The following is a 20,067-nucleotide window of genomic DNA, read 5'->3' as shown; positions in this document are numbered from 1 at the left end:
CATAGACCTGTTTGGTTTTGAATGCCATGGACATGGACTTCTTTGGTTTTTCCGCAAAGGTTGGAAGTTTAATTTGGGCTACTTTCTCACTGTCTGTTCTTCTTGCTGCAGCCAATGCCTCCAGTCCTTTTTCATGAGCACAGATCAAATATGCAGATGCAGCTATTTGGCCAAGCAAAGCGAAATTTGCCATTCATTCATATGCACATTAGGAGCGAATTTCGCCTGCAGTGGCCAATCAAATCAACAACATAAATGTTAAATCGATTTGATTAGCTGCTATGACCTGTTGACTGTTGACCTGTCAGAATGGAACACCAGATTTCGCCTTTCTTCGCTTTGCTCCTTTCGCCTGCACGTGTCCCTGGCATTAATATCATGCCATCATCAGCTAGCCTCAGCATGCTAAGTTAATCCTTAAACTATATTATGCTAACTTAAGGACAGACAAGAAATAATTGACTACTTCCTTTGAGACATTTAGGTGATATATGTTAAAACATTCATGTTTCAGTAACCTCAAACTACCAAGCTATTAATTTCGTCCAGCTGTAATAGCATTAGCTAATTACCTTGCAAACTAACAGATGTATCTTTGTAGCTCAGATAGTGATATGTGTACACAATTGTAGTATGTCAATTGTAAATAAACACACTTAAATTAGATTTAATCACACAAATATGGCATACATTTCATGACATTTAAGCCATAGCCATAGAGTAAGGCAAAACATAGAACTTACCTGAGATAAATGGGTGTCATGTTACTGGGGTGCAAATCATTGTAGGATCCCCAACTCCTTGTGTGTGTGTGTGTGTGTGTGTGTGTGTGTGTGTGTTATTACTGAGTACTCAGTGTGCCTTTCAGAATTTTGATTGCAGCCTGAAACTGGGCGTATTGATCAACTAGAAGTGAAATCACCACAGATCCATTGATTTTGGTTGGATTTTCACAGTTTTTTCTGTGGAATCAGTATACTGTTTGCTGAAAAGAATGGCATATTGTCTGATGTCATAACTTGGGGAAAAAGTTGATTGCCAATGAAGTAAAGATGAAAATATTGCAAAAAAGTGAAAAAACGCCTAATTTTTTTGCATTAAATTAGGCCAAAATCATATAGAAATGTGGTTTTAAAATGATTTATTCACTGAATGTTGTCAACACATGTGTCCCTTGCCCCTAGAAAGCATTCATTGACAGTTTACCCAAGCCATTGAGCATTTCAAGGAATTTTTCATTTTTCAGAATTTTCCATTTGTGAGATGCATTAACAATTTAAGCTGAACACACAAAGAACCCTCTTAAGAGTAAATCGGAGAAAAACCAGACTAACTCACTCCCTATCTTATCTGCACAAAGTGATTCAAAGGTGACAGGTACTCTCATCAGCCAGATGGGAGACAGACTGGAACTGTAAATCACTTTACTCAGATTCACTTTCATCCGAATCTTAAAACTGTATTAAATGTGTTTGACATCTTTGTACAAATTTTTTCAGGTTCTCAGCGAAAGCACAAGCTGTATTTTAAGACTCTTTTCATTATCATTCTTGGAAGTATGACGAAAAGTGACTAACCCGAATATGGAACCACATTGCCCCCTAGTGGTCTGTAGTATTGAAAAGTTAAATCCAAATGAAGTCAGTAAACTGGACAGTTATATGCAGTACACACGTATAGTCCCACCCTTTCGTCAAACTTAATTAGTTAATTGGATGTGAATGGTGAACTCTAGTTGACCCCTGGTCACGAGGTGAACTCTAGTGACCCCAGGTCATGTGGTGTGGGGGAGGGGCTATAGGGGGGGAGTTATGGGGAGGAGTTTAGGTGGGGAGTGGTTAAGGGATGTATTAAGTCTAAATATTTATTGAGTGTAAAATGAAAGATTGTTTAATGACAAAATAGGGAAAGTTTAAGTTTTAGGAACAAAGCTGACAAAATTTTGAAGTATCCTATGAGTCGGGACTAGGAGTGACAAAAAAATAGCTGTTTGGCGGCTTTGCAGATCCCTGTAGGGGGGAAAATAGTATAAAGTAATTAGGTAAGTCTAAATATTTATTGAGTGTATAAATGAAAGAGTGTTTAATGACGGAATAGGGGGAAAGTTTAAGTTTTAGGAGCAAAGGTGACAACATTTTGAAGTATCCTATGAGTCGGGACTAGGGTTGAAGAAAAATAGCTGTTTGACAGCTTTGCAGACCCTCATATAATATAATAAAGTAATTAAGTCATGTATAACCCGTGACTTTGAGAACCAATGAGATGATAGAAGGGTGGGGTTTTGGTAATGTATAAAACCCTGAACGAGTCCTTATGTAGAGAGCAATATCAGTGTGAAGATAACTGATTCAGGATGATTAGGACAAGAAGCATAGTGAAAGAAGAAGAGAAATCTTCGCAGACGGGGGAGAGGTTATTTACTCGGCGCTCTCTCATTTGTGAGACTCCGGTAACGTTATATCAAGATCCTCCATTGGTGCCAGATGCTCCCAAGAGGTGTACGGTGTTTCTGTGCAGAACGCAGCAGCCTCTGCCTGAATCTCTACAGGAAGAATGGTCGCTGGAGCCTTATGGAATGCGTGGAAAATGGGGTTATGTGTTCAGGTATGAAATAGGCGAGCTCTGTCTGTATCAGCTCGACGAAAATGATGAGACTCTGGGGCCTGTCAAAACTGGGTTGAAATTCTGGCAGTCAAGAAAACACTGACTGTATAGACATACCGCCAATCAAGTACTACCTCCTCCTCATCCTCCACCCCCCTAGACATTAACCACACCCCCAACCTTTAGGTTTATAAAGATACATTCCAGCACAGTCAGGAACTCAGCAACCAACACCGAGAGCAGGATGAGTACTAATGTTCAGAGGACCACGTGCGAGGAGATCCCTGATTGCTGTTCGGTGGATACTTCTCCCTCGCTCTTGGTGCAACCAGGGAGTCCATCTAAGGCATCCATATCACCGCAGTGTCGATCACCAGACTATGACCTGGAGCCGTACCACCCTCCCTCATGACCAATATCACCCGAGTACTTCCCATCCTCTTCTCCCGAGATTGAGTTCTCCCCCACGGCACCCGATGACAGCCTCGTAACGCTCTACCGGGTAGGATCTAGCATCAACACCATGGCCGTAATACCGGAGGAAGCTTAGTCTGACAACTTGGAGGACTCTCAGATTCCACCAGGCCAGGGTGCATCGGCTGAAACTCGGGATGACCGAGGAGAGGAGGACGTGGATGAAGGAGAAGAGGGGGATGAGGGTGAGGATGAATTTGATGGATGGGTACACTCGGGGTTTATCAAAGTTGTAAAAACTGCAGTGTTACACCTCTTGAATGAGACCATCAAAAAATTCATGGTAGAATGCTGCTATGGATGCACCGTGGACCATCCTAGTTTACGACAACATCAATGTATGGATGTGATGGAGGAGGACTTCTTCCATGTCCATTACTACAGACTGATGCGGAAACTTTATAATCATCGATTCGTTGCTTCTATTCAGCATCTTTTGACTGCGCGGAGGATTCGTGAGGATGACGCGAGAGTCACGGCTGTGGCGGAAGCTTACTTGTATGAACTGACGGTGATGAAACAAATCAATACAGCTATTCAGGACATGTACGAACACCTGATTGGACAGGATGTTGAGAAACTTCTTTGAGAAACAACTTCAAACCATGACAAAGTTTTGGGAGGGCTGAAGAAGAGGGATGTAACATTTTTTCAATTTATAAGTATTTAGACTAATGATGTAATCACGTAAGATGTTGTTATAACATTTAACTTTTTTTTACTTCTTAAATTACTGCCATTTATCCATTGTTCATGAACATATAAGTGTATGTATCTATGTATGTGTGTATATAATAAAGATAAGATTGAAATATACATGCGTTTTATGTTTTTTCATCAGTAGAAGTCTGAACCTGCACAAGATAAGATGACTGAAATGAGATTAATGAAAAAGGTTTACCACGATCCTGGTCGACCAGGTAGTTTTGGGGGAGTAAAGAGTTTACGTAAAGCAGTGCAGGATGAAAGTGGTAGGAAAGTTATGTACGAAAAAGTTCAATAGTTTTTATCAGGGCAAGACGCCTATACTCTACATAAGCCTGTAAGAATCCGTTTTCCGAGAAACAGAGTTTTTATCACCAGCGCTTTAAAACAATTCCAGGCAGATCTCTGCGACATGCAGGCCCTGGAGGAACATAATGACGGTTATAAATACCTATTAACCGTCATTGACATATTTTCAAAAAAGGCGTACGTTCGTGCTCTCAAGAGAAAATCCGCTGCAGAGGTGTAAAAGCTTTTGAATCTGTTTTTAGAGAAAGTAAGACCCCTAAAAAACTTCAAACAGATGCTGGTAAAGAATTCTTCAACAAGAAATTTAAGGCTTTACTAGAACGCCATGGCATTGAACATTTTGCTACACTTAGCGAAGTAAAAGCGTTTGTGATTGAGAGGTTTAACCGTACTTTAAAAACGAGAATGTGGAGATTTTTTTACCGCTAATAACACGCTCCGATACCTGGATGTCCTGCAGGATCTTGTGAAAAGTTACAATCATAGTTACCATTCAAGCATAAAAATGATGCCTATGCAGGTGACTTTAGAAAATGCCCTTCAAGTGTTTAAAAACCTGTACGGTAGTACTTCAGGTCAAAGACGCGCAGACTCCAGGATAAGATTTAAAATAGGCGATAGTGTACAAATATCTAAACTGCGAGGTGTGTTTGATAAAAAATATGAACAAAGTTTTACAGACGAGGTGTTTACAGTGACTGATCAGATTGCCCGATCTCCTCGTGTATACAAATTCAAAGATTTTGATGGAGAGCCTTTTGAAGGTTCCTTTTATGCCGAGGAACTCCAAAAAGTTAAACTGAATAAAGACAAGATGTACCAAGTGGAGGAGGTATTAAAACGACGCACCGTCAGAGGTATAAAACAGGTCTTTGTCTGCTGGAAAAATTGTCCTGAGAAATTCAACAGCTGGGTCAGAGCCAGCGATCTTCACGGCGTATAAAAAGAAGCCTTCATTACTCCCCACCAATTACTTTACATCATGAACTGAACGGAAGAGGACGAGGGGTTTTATATCACCCTGCCCTCTAACGCCAGTCTCGACGTCTTTAAGCATAATTCTAGCTCCAGTTTTCGTGTGGTTTTAGCACAACATATTGACTTGGAAGGTTCGTGGCAAGTGGCCTTGACAGAGATTTCCTATCGACACACATGGCACAATGTCCCAAAGACTCAGGCTTATTTTGAGTGGAAGAAGGTTGGGGTGGAAAAGATACATCGCCAGAATATAGGATGTGGATACTTTAAGGAAATGACTCAACTAAAGACAGAGATCGAGAACCAGCTTAGAAAAATAGGTTCTGATATTTACTTTTTCGTGGATACGCTTGAAAATAAACTCAAGTACCAGGCAGGTGCCCAGTATTATCTACGCTTTTATCCACCATTGAGCTACATTTTAGGAGTGGAGTCTGGTGAATGGATTGTGTTTGATAAAAGGAGAGCCATTATCCGATGGATTTAAGATCAGGTTTCTACCAGTTTTATTGCTACTGCTATGTGGTTGCTCCACAGATAGTCGGTGATGCTTATGCTCCCCTCTTGCGTACGGTTAGAGTAGAGGGGCAGTTTGGCAATATAATCACGCATACTTTTAACTCAGTCAACTATCTTCCTGTAGCCAAGAGACATATTGAAAACATCCACATAGAGATTAAAACGGACCAAAACGTTCCGGTAAATTTTACTTACGGGAAAACCACTGTGAGATTACATTTCCGACCAGTGAAAACGCAGCACGTTATGAAATGATGGTCATTCACTCAGATATCAGTGAGAGAGGAAGACATTGAGCAAACATTAAGCCCCTAGGTGACGCCTGTGTTAAGAAAAAAGGATAACAAAAGAAAGCAACATGGTTAAGATGAACATGAGGGATGACCCTCATCGCTTTGTAAACTATTACGAGAACCAGGTAGGCGGGACCTTGCCCGGCTTTTATGGAGCACCTGTAATGTACGGTCGCGGGATAGGGTCTATATTTTCAAAATTATTCCGTTTCGTTGCGACCTTAGTTAAAAAAGGCTTCGCTATAGCCAAGCCACTTCTTAAGACAGCAGCCACAAACATAGCCTCAGATGTTGTAGGTAAAGCCATGACAAAAATATCGGGAGGTCAAGACGGGTCAGGGATAATGGTTCTCTCACGAAGACCAAGGAAGCGACCGCCCGGTGAACGTGTGAGAGGGTTACAAATACAGAGGAGGGCAAAAAAGAAGAAGTCAGTCGGGATAAACAGACCTAGGGGTAGGAAGTCTACACAGAGCAGAGATATATTTCACTGAATCATAAATAGAAGGAGCAGGGGCGAGAGAATAAAAACATGGCTCTTTTGCATCACAAATCCCCGGAATGCACCCTGGCAGAACTGGACTTATTTTCAGTACCTATGACTCAGCTTTCTATCGAGGATAAGGTCAACACGGAAATTAGGCCTCTTTCGGCCATTACTGAGAATGGTCCGATTGAGTTTTTTATACCGGGAGATGGTGAAAAATATCTTGATCTGAATGATACCTTGTTACATCTCCGCGTGAAGATCACCAATGCAGATGGAACTGACCTGGTCAACGATGCTGCAGTGGGTCTCATCAATTATCCTCTCAATACACTTTTCAGTCAATGCGATGTTACTCTGGGGGATAGAATAATTTCACAGTCTAGCGCCACTCATCCTTATAGAGCCATGATTGAGACTTTGCTCAACTTTTCTGAAGATGCATTAAAGAGTCAGTTCAGCGCCGGTCTTTACTATAAAGATACGGCCGGATCTATAGACTCGATAGTGACCAATAACGGTCCAAACAGAGGATTAAACCAGAGAACAACCTCTACAGCTAATTCCAGAGAAGTACATCAAATGGGTCCTCTCCACGGAGATGTCTTTTTCTGTGAGAGACTCCTGCTTAACTCTGTGGATATGAGAATTAAACTAACCAGGGCTAGTGAAGCCTTCTACCTCATGGGAGCTAGAGATTCAACTTTCTGATTGCAGATATTAGGCGCCTCTCTTTTTGTCAAAAAAGTCACCGTCTCCCCGGCGGTTCGTTTAGGCCATACATCCGCCTTAATGAGAGGAAATGCCCTCTATCCTCTGTCACGTGTGAATGTGAAAACATACTCCATTCCTGAAAACTCGAGGATATGTAATCAGGAGAATCTCTTTTTGGGCGCGATGCCTAAATATATTGTTTTGGGCATGGTGCATCATGAGGCATTCACGGGAAGACGCGACCTCTCACCTTTTAATTTTAAACACATGGATATAGAATATCTGGCCCTCTGCCAAGATGGCAGACAAGTCCCCGCCAAGGCATTCCAACCGCAGTTCAACCAAGGCATTTCAGTCAGAGAATTTTACAACATGTTCATCGCTACCGGTCGTCATTTAAAAGACCTCCCTCTGAGTATCAACCGTGAAGAATTTAACAATGGGTATTCGCTTTTTGTCTTTAATCTAAATCCTGGTGAGGATACTGAGGCGTTATAACCTGTATTCAACGGGAATTTAAGATTGGAAATGAGGTTTAGACTACCGCTACCACTACTACCACTACTCTGATTGTCTACGCGTGTTACGATTCCAGTTTGGATATCAACTCAAGAAGACAGGTGCTGGTGGACTATTATTAAAAAAAGAGCGAGAATGAATAACTACGAGATCGAGAGCCTGCTGCATCACCTACTGGGAGATCTGTTTTGCGGCGTGTGGGCCTGTGACCAGCTCCCCTTACTCACACAAGCGTTTACAAAACCATCCTACTTTGTCGTGAACACTCATCCTTCTCACATGCCTGGAGAACACTGGCTAGCTATGACTTTGGAGGAGAATGGTCAAGCCTCCTTTTTTGATTCTTATGGATTACCTCCAGATTTTACTCACTACCCGTCAGACATTGTTTCATTTCTGAAAGATCGATCCTCGGAAATATTGTACCACAACCGTCAACTTCAGAACACCCTGTCCATCGTATGCGGTCAACACTGTATTTATTACCTCTGCAGACGTGCCTGCGGTCTATCTCTGCAGCAAGTATTAACTTCCTACGGTGGTGATGTTCTTAAAAACGATGTGATGGTGTCCAACTTTATGAAAAAATACCACAGATGCATCAGAAAGCAGAATAGCACCTATTTTCATCACAGAGACTGCTCTTTACAGATGTTCAAAGATTGTTACAAATTGTGAATGCATGAAAAAAAAAAAAACTGTACGCTCTGAAAAAACTGGGATCAATAAACACTTTATTGAGAACAAATAACGGTCTTTTTAATTGATTTCTTAAAGAGGTTTAAGGGGAAAAGGTATCCCAGCGGGGAGGTTTTGTCCTTTTACGCAGACTTTGTCCACCTGCAGCCTCATCTTGCTCTACCAGTCTTAAAAAATGCGGGGAAAGGGTTATTTTCTTTCTGGTTTTTACGATTGGCCTTTTCTCCAAACCACTCGGATCCGTTCTGAGGCGTTGGAACTGTTCACGGGCTTGCGGGTTATTCACAGACGATATGGGTATGTTCAGTTCATTCAGGGTATTAAGAAAACTCATCCAGCCTATCGGTTGCAGGGCACTGGTTTTTCTTTTAAAAGGGAGTAAAAGATTTTTAAGCAAATCAATCAAATGAGACCCTCTCACAGCCTGCCCCTGGTAAATAAATTCTCCCTTAGCGGTCCACCCGTTTCGCTCAGATAATTTTCTCAGAATGTATTCTCCATTTCGACGATCACGCTTGGGGAGGATTTTTAACACCTCATTCGCTGTTGCATCCAGTTCTATCTGATCGGGATCGTGAACACGATCCGTCTCAGTGGAATCTGATTCAGGTATTGGATCATTAACGCTTTTACGTTGTAGAGTCACAGTCACTTGAGGTTCCTCTATTTGACCCTGCTTGATTAGGGTGAGATATCTTTGCAACAGAGCGTTATATTTCTTAATTTTTTCATAAGAGCTCATTCCTGACTCATCGAGTATAGCTCTCATTTTACCATCTAGTTCTTCCTCCGCCGTTTGTCTAATGGAAGTCTCTGGTTGAGTCAAATGTCTGAACTGATGGGGTGAAATGAGAAACATTTTTTGCGCCGTTCTGAGAGACATGATTTTTATCTTCTGACGAGTCCGCCCACTAGGTCCCCAATTATAGGTGCTAGAGCCGTTAGGATGGGTAGAATAAACCCGCCTCCTTGACTTTTGAGAGCCAGCTGTTTACGTTTTAAACCGCTTCTCCTATCAGCCAGCAGTCTGATAACTTTCTTCTGCTTTTTCAATTTCCGATATTGAGAAGGTGACAGCTTACTGTTACCCTTTAAAATATTTAGAGCAATCTCACACAAAGTCTTAAGAAAATCTGGTGAACAATGACTAAGAATGTCTTTACGTTTCTGAGGTGTGGCGTAGTACAGAGCTCTGAGTAAAGGAGCATTCCTTTTTATACGCGTAGACATGATGAATTACTTTGCTTTGGGGTTGTAGACAACCGGCCACTGACCAGGAAGTAGACCCGTCCTCAGTCTGTATTGATCTGGGCATGAGTGGGTTAGATCGACGATTAAGTACCCGTGCGTTTCTCTGGTAGCGTCTTCGTAACATTCCAGGAAGAGAGCCTTCTGTGAGGAGGAGATTTGACGGGCTAGTATATTCACCTGCAATCTGTCTCTGGGGTTCTTAAACAACATCAGATAATTACTGTTCAGACTAATGGTACGACTGTACTTCCCCTGATGAAACACGTTCTGAGTCAACATCATAACGCTCATATTTCTATGATGTCTGTACTGTGTGAAAATTTTCACCACTTCAGGATGGTCCGAAGCTTGAAAAATAACATCGTCCAAAATAACCAAGTGCTTTAGATCAGGAGGAAACAGGTTTTCATCTTCAAAAGAAAGAGGCAATCCTTCCACAAACTAAATCTTTTTATTGATCCGCTGCAGTTCAGCATACAAAGGTTGGAATGAAGTGTAAATCCATACAATATTTTCAGGTACAACATCCATCACATGGTTACAATTTTGTAAAATAGTTTTAACAAAGAAAGATTTCCCACACCCACTTGGTCCTACAATCAGACATGAAAAGGGGGTCTTTAGTCTGGGGTCAAAATCTACCTCTTTAACAGAGGACTGTGACATTTTTTCTGTTTCAACTTTCCTGTTTTTACCTCTTAACCAATCTTAATAACCGAAAGGGAGAGTTGTTCCGTCGGGAAAGAGACGTCTCTTGTCATACACCACTCGGAACTTTTTGAGGAATGTTGCGTTTTTTAAGAGAAACGCCTTTTTATCCCTTCTGATCGTGCGCTGAGGTGTCTCAATCACCCCGTCTCTGGAGTCAGCCAAGTAACCCTCCACCAACTCTTTGACGCTGTCAAAGTTGACCTTCTCGCTGCATTCATGCGTCTGAGTGATGTCTTTAACTCGCATCGAAACCTTTTTCTGGTTTTTGGTCTGGTAGGCGTAACTCTTGGGTCCGGCTGCAACAAACTCCTGGATTGTATCACCCCCCAGCTCGTCGGTCAAATCTCCCAGATAGTTTCCCAATTTCAGGGGGGTCTCACCCTGCTTCACCACATAGATCAGACTGTCTGTGTCTATGTAGAGAATTTTGTCCTGGATGAGTTCTAGACAGCTGTACAGTTTTAAATGTGCATAAGCGGTGGTAAATGCAGCAATGAATACGTTGTTCACCTTGTTGGGGGGAATTATACATCGTTTACGGTAGGTCCATTGCAACATCCACGTATCCGGGGTGAGAAAGTGGAAATAAGTGATCTTATATTTACCCGAGAACGCGTAGTTAAAAAATTCATTCGGGTCACTGATGATGACGGTCTGAGCCAGATTGTTCCTCTGCGCAAATTTCCCCCAGAAACTGTTCAGACAGAGTTTAGCCACATGTCTTTTTGCAGAATTCACCTCTATTTTGTCAGCATCCAGCTGGATACCTTGATGGAGTTTGTAATCTCTGACATATCTCAACTTGCTCTCCTCATCACGTGCATCAGAGGGGTAACCGGAAGCCTCCTGCTTACCCTTAAGGAATGTATGTATGTAACCTTGAAAGATTGTGCTACTGCTTCTGTCAAAGTGCCACACCTCGGTGATTTTAGCAATGCGGTAACCAAGCTTTAGCGCCTTGCTAAACTCCACACTCACCCACACTCCTGTTAGTGCCCTCTCCTCGTCACTGTGGCTGCATGCATCTGTCTGGTTATTTATTTCAGCACAAGTGCGACAGAGAGTGAACAATAGTTTACCGTGAGATGACCTGTAAGGTAAAACAGGGAAAAACAGACCACGCGGGGGGTAAACGACGGCTCTAATGAGACCAAAGTAGATGTCAGGGTCATCAAAATCTTTGCAAATAATCGTGGGCTGACCAAGAGGGTAGGGAAAGCTGCAGTTCACATAAGGGTACAGAGATGTGAAGTCGGCATAGTGCACAGTTTCACCCACCCCTGCAGTGTATCTCAACCTGAGTGCACAGGTCCGACCAACGTACAGAGCCTGTCGGGGACTAAGAGGTTCGGGGGCGTTAAATTTCCTGAGAAATTCAATCACCTCCGGGTGAGATTTCTTCAACTCGGTCCATTCATGCCCCCACATGGCAAGCAAACGAAGACCGTACACTGACTGAAGCACCCGTTCTCTCTCAATGGTTGCAGCGTGGAACTGTTCAAATGATACACTCCTCACTGTACAAATGTCCTGAGGCTGAAAGCAGATGGGGCAGCCGTGAAAGAAGCAACCGTAAAACTCAAAAACGTGCCCCACACCCTCAATTTCAGCATAACCATCTACATGACAAGGCCCGATTTTCCTTTCCCCAGTGTTTAGCGCGTGTTGGATGTAAATGTTTCTGCTACAGGCTTCGCGTTCCAGCCACTGGATGGCTGCATGAGAGAATGTTTTACACTGATGTCGGTAATCAACGGGTGAAGGTATAACCAGGGTTTTTGGCTCGAGAAAATTGCCAATAAATACCTTCATACATGCCGACGCAATAGTGATGCATTTGAAGGGGTCCACACGTGTCTCGCTGAAAAACTGCTCCCTGAATTTAACGCAGCCTCTGTAAAGTATGTCAACCCCATTTTCACAGTAATGAAGAGCTTCTTTTTCAAAGTTAAAGTTAGCACTGCTTGCTTCTCCGTACCAGCTGTAAAACTCTTCCTGTTCGGGTTCATGAGTTCCACAGAGTAGTAACTCGGTGAAGGAAAGGGTCCCACATAATTCAAATTCTGCACTGAAGAGAATCTGTGGGGAAAGAAACCCTTGCTGTGATCACTGAAACCTAGTGCTTTTGGCATCGCACTCAGTTTCATACTCAGGAAGGACAGACTATCGATGAATTTCAAACCATAATCCCTGTCTGTAAAACAGAGAATTTTGCTCCCCTGCGTAATGAGAAAGGGCTTATTCCCTAGCTGCACCATAACGTTGAGGATGAGATAGCTATCATATCCTCGGGCATTGTGTGCTATGAACGTATACCCCTTGTATTGAGGCTTCCTGAAATGGAGGAGAAATCGCTGTACACAGTCTAAACCATAAGCATAAAATTTCTCGCCTTTCAACGTTTTTGTACAGATCAGAAAGGGGACGTGTACATCGTTCTGACCAACTAAGCACTCGAAATCATAAAAGATTAGTTTCTCACCAAGTTGTTTGTCAGCGACGCCGGGTTGAATGTAGCACTGATGTTCACCGAGAGTAGCTGCAGAGCCATGAGCTAGCTTCTCACCACAGACTGTGCACTTTAACCCTTCACAGACATGTGGAGTTTTCTCTTTAGTCATTGCAACTTTATAAAACCTCTTAAACGTTGGACAAAGTTTAATCAGATCACAATCACTCACATGCATTCCAGCACGGAGTCTCTCCCGGGGTTCTTTGTGTCTGGTGAAGCATAATGAATTTCGACAGGTTCTATTACAATCACCACATAATACAGGGTTGAACTCCTGGCTTGTACAAGACCTGTCGTAACAGGTCGAGCAGTAACCAGAGCAATAATGTAAGTGTGGCATGCTGTAACTGCTGTAGCAATAATCACAGACGTGTCTTGACCCGATAAATCCTTTGAGATTTTTTATTCCGTAGTAATGATTCTGGAGTAACAACAGAAAGAGAGGCCTCGATCGATCTCTGAAATCAGTCTCAAATTTAAACAGAGCTCGCTCCCCTGAGGCTCTGTGAAACACCACAATTTTTCTCTGTAGGATGTTTTCAAATTTTCCTACATCGCTGAAAGACACAGGTGTCTGATCAGTAAGACCCGCGAGATGATGCCATTCTACTCCTTGTGCTAAGGTCTGATTATCAGTAAAGTCTGGATCTGAGAGGTGAGCGAGACTAATGGCAAAGCAGAGCTGATTGTCACAGTTATCTGTAATGTACAGGTGACGTTTTTTCTTTTGGATCAATTCACAGTCTAAAGTTTTTACAGCCTTACGTTTTCCTCCCCCTGAGGATTTTTTTACCACCTGAAGGATTAACTCCAAGTTGGTATCTGAAGGTATTTCTACGTTAGATTGAGTTAAGTCATCTAAAAAGTCTAGAAATGCATCTAGAATTACATTATCCTCAGCAGTGACGTTAACAATGGTGTGCTGAGAGAAATTTTCACAGACTAACTCCAGCTGGACAATATCATTACGTCTGGCCTGTGATCGTGCTGTTTCAGCCAGTTCAACGAGCACGCTCATGACTGTTACGGAGAAGGTTGTGATATCAGGCAAAGTACCGGAACTTGGTCGCGGTATTGTGAGGGAGCGCCTTGTTTCAAAAGTGTTGAAACGTTCCCGTACAATTGACGGAGGTGTATCTCTCTGAATTTGATCAGCATAGTCTACAATCTCCTGATTCAAACCCCCTCCATGTTGCTGCTGCTGCTGCTGCTGCTGTGAACTCTGTTCTGATGCACCTGACGAGGTTGGAGAAGCGTGATCTCTCGAGATACTATCTGGAGACTTGTTTGATAGTGATGATGAGGTTACAGGAGCAGGACTTTGCGGGGACTCGTTTGATAGTGATGATGAGGGCACAGGAGCAGGACTTTGCGGGGGTATGTCTTCTGACTCTGACTCTGACTCTGACTCTGACTCTGACTCTGACTGAGTGGTGAGAGACAACAGTCTATTTAAATGAAGGACTGCTTGTTCTAATTCGCGTAAGAAAGCGGTTTGATTATTTTCAACAATTTCATCTTCTTGCTCACTGTCAAACCTAGCACGATTTATATTACGGAGTGCAATGATAAGCTCTCTAAAGTAATCTGATGGATGAACCACTATGGGGATGTTTTGCAGGTCGATTACAGCGTTTAATATTTCATCTGGGATAACTCGAACTGTTCGATTATCCATGTTTACACAGAATTAAGAATGGTCTGGGGTAACAGTGAGAAACAGGAAAATAAAAAATAAAAATAAAAACAGTTTGTTAACGTTTAGAAATAACCTTCATGTCACGGTTCATTTTCTGTAGCAGTACCAGACTTGTTCCGAGGAACATGTGCATTCTTGCTTTCTCCCGATATATTGTAGCGTGTTGTTTTCTTGTTCTCTCCCTTGAACCTTGGATTTTAGGCCTTATACAGCCTCATTTCTGTGACAGAATGACAGATAAACAGTATTTTTTCAAATGTAACAGGTTCCGTATATTAGGTTGTAAGTAAAAGCAAAGCTCATAAAACCCCTATGATGATGAATATTTTTGGACACCGTGTACCCTTGCCCGGACGTGGGTTACCGGGGCCTCCCCCTGGAGCCAGGCCCAGGGGTGGGGCCCGCCGGCGAGCGCCTGGTGGCCGGGTCTGTGCCCGTGGGGCTCGGTCGGGCACAGCCCGAAGAAAGGACACGGATCCCCCTTCCGACAGGCTCACCACCCGTGGGAGGGGCCATGGGGGTCGGGTGCAGTGTGAGCTGGGCGGCAGCCGAAGGCAGGGACCTTGGCGGTCTGATCCTCGGCTACTGAAGCTGGCTCTTGGGACGTGGAACGTCACCTCTCTGCTGGGGAAGGAGCCTGAGCTGGTGCGCGAGGCTGAGCGGTTCCGGCTAGATATAGTCGGACTCACCTCGATGCATGGCTTGGGCTCCGGAACCAGCCTCCTCGAGAGGGGTTGGACTCTCTTCCACTCTGGAGTTGCCCGCGGTGAGAGGCGTAGAGCAGGTGTGGGCATACTTATTGCCCCCCGGCTGTGCGCCTGTACATTGGGGTTCACCCCGGTAGACGAGAGGGTAGCCTCCCTCCGCCTTAGGGTGGGGGGACGGGTCCTGACTGTTGTTTGTGCTTATGCACCGAACGGCAGTTCAGAGTACCCACCCTTTTTGGAGTCCCTGGAGGAGGCACTGGAGAGTGCTCCTCCGGGAGACTCCCTCGTCCTGCTGGGGGACTTCAATGCTCACGTGGGCAATGACAGTGAGACCTGGAGGGGCGTGATTGGGAGGAACGGCCCCCCCGATCTGAATCAGAGTGGTGTTTTGTTGTTGGACTTCTGTGCTCGTCACGGATTGTCCATAACGAACACCATGTTCAGGCATAAGGGTGTCCATATGTGCACTTGGCACCAGGACACCCTAGGCCGCAGCTCGATGATCGACTTTGTAGTCGTATCGTCGGACTTGCGGCCGTATGTCCTGGACACTCGGGTGAAGAGAGGGGCGGAGCTGTCAACTGATCACCACCTGGTGGTGAGTTGGCTCCGCTGGTGGGGGAAGAAGCCGGTCAGACCTGGCAGGCCCAAACGTATTGTGAGGGTCTGTTGGGAACGGCTGGCGGAATCCCCTGTAAGGAGGAGTTTCAACTCCCACCTCCGGCAGAGCTTCAACCATGTCCCGGGGGAGGTGGGGGACATTGAGCCCGAATGGGCCATGTTCCGTGCCTCCATTGTTGAGGCGGCCGACCGGAGCTGTGGCCGCAAGGTGGTCGGTGCCTGTCGTGGCGGCAATCCCCGAACCCGCTGGTGGACCCCAGTGGTGAGGGAGGCCGTCAAGCTGAAGAAGGAGTCCTATCGGGCCTTTTTGGCCAGTGGGACTCTGGAAGCAGCTGATGGGTACCGACAGGCCAAGCGGAACGCAGCCTCGGCGGTTGCTGAGGCAAAAACTCGGGCTTGGGAGGAGTTCGGGGAGGCCATGGAGAACGATTTCCGGACGGCCTCGAGGAGATTCTGGTCCACCATCCGGCGGCTCAGGGGGGGGAAGCGGTGCACCGTCAACACCGTGTATGGTGAGGGCGGGGCCCTGCTGACTTCAACTAGGGACGTCGTGAGTCGGTGGGGGGAATACTTCGAGGGCCTCCTCAATCCTACCGACACGCCTTCCGATGAGGAAGCAGAGTTGGGGAGCTCGGACGTGGGACCTCCCATTTCTGGGGCTGAGGTTGCCGAGGTGGTCAAAAAACTCCTCGGTGGCAAGGCCCCGGGGGTGGATGAGGTCCGTCCTGAGTTCCTCAAGGCTCTGGATGTTGTGGGGCTGTCTTGGTTGACACGTCTCTGCAGCATCGCGTGGACATCGGGGGCAGTGCCTCTGGACTGGCAGATCGGGGTGGTGGTCCCCCTCTTTAAAAAGGGGGACCGGAGGGTGTGTTCCAACTATAGGGGGATCACACTCCTCAGCCTCCCTGGTAAGGTCTTTTCGGGGGTACTGGAGAGGAGGATCCGCCGGATAGTCGAATCTCGGATTCAGGAGGTGCAGTGTGGTTTTCGTCCTGGCCGTGGAACAGTGGACCAGCTCTATACCCTCCGCAGGATCCTGGAGGGAGCATGGGAGTTCGCCCAACCGGTCTACATGTGTTTTGTGGACTTGGAGAAGGCGTTCGACCGTGTCCCTCGGGGACTCTTGTGGGGGGTGCTCCGGGAGTATGGAGTGCCGGACTCCTTGATATGGGCTGTTCGGTCCCTGTATGACCGGTGTCAGAGTTTGGTCCGCATTGCCGGCAGTAAGTCGGACATGTTTCCTGTGAGGGTTGGACTCCGTCAGGGCTGCCCTTTGTCACCGATTCTGTTCATAATTTTTATGGACAGAATTTCTAGGCGCAGCCAGGGCGTTGAGGGGGTCCGGTTTGGCGACCTCAGAATCGGGTCTCTGCTTTTTGCGGACGATTTGGTTCTGTTGGCGTCGTCAGGCCGTGACCTTCAGCTCTCACTGGAGCGGTTCGCAGCCGAGTGTGAAGCGGCTGGGATGACCATCAGCACCTCCAAATCTGAGACCATGGTCTTCGGCCGGAAAAGGGTGGAATGCTCTCTCCGGGTCGGGAATGAGATCCTTCCCCAAGTGGAGGAGTTCAAGTATCTCGGGGTCTTGTTCACGAGTGAGGGACGAATGGAACAGGAGATTGACAGACGGATCGGTGCGGCGTCTGCAGTGATGCGGGCTCTGCACCGGCCCGTCGTGGTGAAGAAGGAGCTGAGCCAGAAGGCGAAGCTCTCGATTTACCGGTCAATCTATGTTCCTACCCTCACCTATGGTCACGAGCTGTGGGTAGTGACCGAAAGAACGAGATCGCGAATACAAGCGGCCGAAATGAGTTTCCTCCGCAGGGTGGCTGGGCTCTCCCTTAGAGATAGGGTGAGAAGCTCGGTCATCCGGGAGGGGCTCGGAGTAAAACCGCTGCTCCTCCGCATCGAGAGGAGCCAGATGAGGTGGCTCGGGCATCTGGTGAGAATGCCTCCTGGACGCCTCCCCGGTGAGGTGTTCCGGGCCCGTCCCACTGGGAGGAGGCCCCGGGGAAGACCCAGGACACGTTGGAGAGACTATGTCTCTCGGCTGGCCTGGGAACGCCTCGGGGTCCCCCCAGAAGAGCTGGAGGAAGTGGCCGGGGACAGGGACGTCTGGGTCTCTTTGCTCAAGCTGCTGCCCCCGCGACCCGATCCCCGGACCAGCGGAAGATGATGGATGGATGGATGGGTAACCTGTTAAGTGCAATGTAATGAATGACTCAACCTTGAGGCTCTTCTGTCTTTTGTCAAAATTGCACAAGCAAAGTGAAAAAACAACCTTTTTGTCATATTGCTATGAAAGTCACACACAAATAAGAAAAAATTCAAAAAGGCTGAGAGACCAAATGAGGACACTTGGGAAAAAAATTGACATTAAATCTCTTTCTTTAACAAGTCAGAGCAGGAAGTTATTGACTACTTGTTTTGTGCTACTTTACTTGTTACCTACACAGCAGATATCAACCTTATGACAAACATAAATAAATGGAACACATACTCTAATGAAGGGATGAGAGGTGGTAATGATCGAGGCCACGCCCACAGACAGCTACAGCAAGTCTCTGTGGCGCAATCGACCAGCGAGTTCGGCTGTTAACCGAAAGGTTGGTGGTTTGAGCCCACCCAGGGACGAGTGTGTGTACCAACAAATCTACCGGTCAGCAACCAGTTGTAGGTTTGGTAGCAAATCGATAGCTGTAATGTGTGACTTGTCCCACTGAACCCACAAGTTGTCATTTGGTTGACAAGAGTTAAGGTGCCAAAAAATTCTGAGCTGTTTGATGAGAGATATTACAATTGTATTGTAACTGGTAATCTTGCTGTATAGCACCTCCTACTTTTCGGTTCAAGTTTGACACAGATCAGCATCAGTTCACTCAAGTCTCATCACGCAAAAATACAGAAAGCTTGCATCTACCGCCATGAGGGGGCAGTCAAGCTTGAAGCCACGCCCACTGCCAACAAAAGCCAGGCAGAGTTTCTGTGGCGCAATCGGTTAGTGAGTTCGGCTGTTAATCGAAAGGTTGGTGGTTCAAGCCCACCCAGGGACTTTCTGACTTATGCGTATTACGTGAGTTAAAGCAAACATTCTGCTGCCAAAACGCTCTCCTTACGCATTATACACGCTCTTTGGCAAAATATTTCTCCAAGGGTGACCTGTTAAGTGCAGTGTAATACATGACTCAATCTGGAGGCTCCTCTGTCTTTTGTCAAAATTGCACAAGCAAAGTGAAAAAACAACCTTTTTGTCATATTGCTATGAAAGTCACACACAAACAAGAAAAATTCAAAAAGGCTGAGAGACCAAATGAGGGCACTTGGGAAAAAAATTGACATTAAATCTCTTTCTTAATAAGTCGGACCAGAAAGTTATTGACTACTTGTTTTGTGCTACTTTACTTGTCACCTACACAGCAGATATCAACCTTATGACAAACATAAAGAAATCGAACACACACTGTAATTGAAGGGATGAGAGGTCGTAATGATCGAGGCCACGCCCACAGACAGCTACAGCAAGTCTCTGTGGCACAATTGGCCAGCGCGTTCGGCTGTTAACCGAAAGGTTGGTGGTTCGAGCCCACCCAGGGAGGAGTGTGTGTACCAACAAATCAACAGGTCAGCAACCAGTTGTATGTTTGGTAGCAAATCGATAGCTGTAATGGGTGACTTGTCCCACTGAACCCACAAGTTGTCATTTGGATGACAAGAGTTAAGGTGCCAAAGCATGCTGAGCTGTTTGATGAGAGATATTACAATTGTATTGTAACTAGTAATCTTGCTCTATAGCACCTCCTAATTTTCGGTTCAAGTTTGACATGGATCAGCAGCAGTTCACTCGAGTCTCATCATGCAAAAATACAGAACGCTTGCATCTACCGCCATGAGGGGGCAGTCAAGCTCGAAGCCACGCTCACTGCCAACAAAAGCCAGGCAGAGTCTCTGTGGTGCAATCGGTTAGCGTGTTCGGCTATTAACCGAAAAGTTGGTGGTTCGAGCCCACCCAGGGACGAGTGTGTGTATCAACAAATCTAACGGTCAGCAACCAGTTGTAGGTTTGGTAGCAAATCGATAGCTGTAATGCGTAACTTGTCCCACTGAACCCACAAGTTATCCTTTAAGTCATTTGGTTGACAAGAGTTAAGGTGCCAAAGCATGCTGAGCTGTTTGATGAGAGATATTACAATTGTATTGTAACTGGTAATCTTTCTGTATAGCACCTCCTACTTTTCGGTTCAAGTTTGACATAGATCAGCAGCAGT

At 45.4% G+C, this 20,067-nt stretch overlaps 1 non-coding gene across 1 annotated transcript; it reads left to right on the top strand.

Annotated features, from left to right (window-relative positions):
- Positions 1-19,743: 19,743 nt before the first annotated feature.
- On the top strand, positions 19,744-19,817 carry trnan-auu (transfer RNA asparagine (anticodon AUU)). The gene has a single exon. It is a non-coding gene; the product is annotated as a tRNA-Asn (tRNA).
- Positions 19,818-20,067: the final 250 nt, after the last annotated feature.

Source organism: Odontesthes bonariensis, chromosome 8, assembly GCF_027942865.1.
Source record: "Odontesthes bonariensis isolate fOdoBon6 chromosome 8, fOdoBon6.hap1, whole genome shotgun sequence".
Classification (NCBI taxonomy): domain Eukaryota; kingdom Metazoa; phylum Chordata; class Actinopteri; order Atheriniformes; family Atherinopsidae; genus Odontesthes; species Odontesthes bonariensis.
The sequence above is the reverse complement of the archived record's forward strand: the minus strand, read 5'-3'. Positions and strand labels throughout refer to the sequence as shown.